The 864-nt window shown below is 41.8% G+C and overlaps 1 pseudogene; it reads left to right on the forward strand.

The window, feature by feature from the left end:
* Positions 1–134: 134 nt before the first annotated feature.
* LOC105511486 lies at positions 135–628 on the forward strand (annotated as a pseudogene).
* Positions 629–864: the final 236 nt, after the last annotated feature.

The raw sequence follows: 864 nt of genomic DNA on the forward strand, positions 1-864 counted from the left end.
AGATATTTAATGGAAATATTTTGCTTAGCTTAACTTTAAGGTTACAAATTACCAAAAGTATTTTGGAAACTATTATTAGGCAGATTTACTGTAAAAAACTTATTATTGAAATAATGTTTTTCGCTTTTCACAACATGGCACCAAAAGCAAAGAAGGAAGCACCAAAAGCAAAGAAGGAAGCTCCTGCCCCTCCTAAGGCCAAAGCCAAAGCAAAGGCTTTAAAAGGCCAAGAAGGCAGTGTTGAAATGTGTCCACAGCCCCCCAAAAAGAGAAGATCTGCACGTCACCCACCTTCCAGCATGCCAAGACACTGCGACTGCGGAGGCAGCCCAGATATCCTGGGAAGAGCGCCTCCCAGAGAAACAAGCTTGACCACCGTGTTATCATCAAGTTTCCACTGACCACTGAGTCAGCCATGAAGAAGATAGAAGACAACAACACGCTTGTGTTCACTGTCAATGTTAAAGCCAACAAGCACCAGATCAAACAGACTGTGAAGAAGCTCTGGGACGTGGATGTGGCCATGGTCAACATCCTGATTCAGCCTGATGGAGAGAAGAAGGCATATGTTCGACTGGCTCCTGATTACGATGCTTTGGATGTTGCCAACAAACTTGGGATCATCTAAACTGAGTCCCGCTGGCTGATTCTAAATAGATGTATATCTTTTCACCATAAAAAAAGGAAATAATGTTTTTCATAAAAATGACGACTTAAAATCTTAAAGCTTATAGATTTGATTCTAATTATCTAGTAAGTATAATATTAGCTTCCTGTAAGCACTCAAGCAGAATAGAAACTTGTTTGTTGGCCAGGCACAGTGGTTCACACCTGTAATCCCAGCACTTTGGGAGGCCGAGGTGG

The sequence above is a fragment of the Colobus angolensis genome, unplaced genomic scaffold (assembly GCF_000951035.1).
Source record: "Colobus angolensis palliatus isolate OR3802 unplaced genomic scaffold, Cang.pa_1.0 Scaffold2, whole genome shotgun sequence".
Lineage (NCBI taxonomy): Eukaryota > Metazoa > Chordata > Mammalia > Primates > Cercopithecidae > Colobus > Colobus angolensis.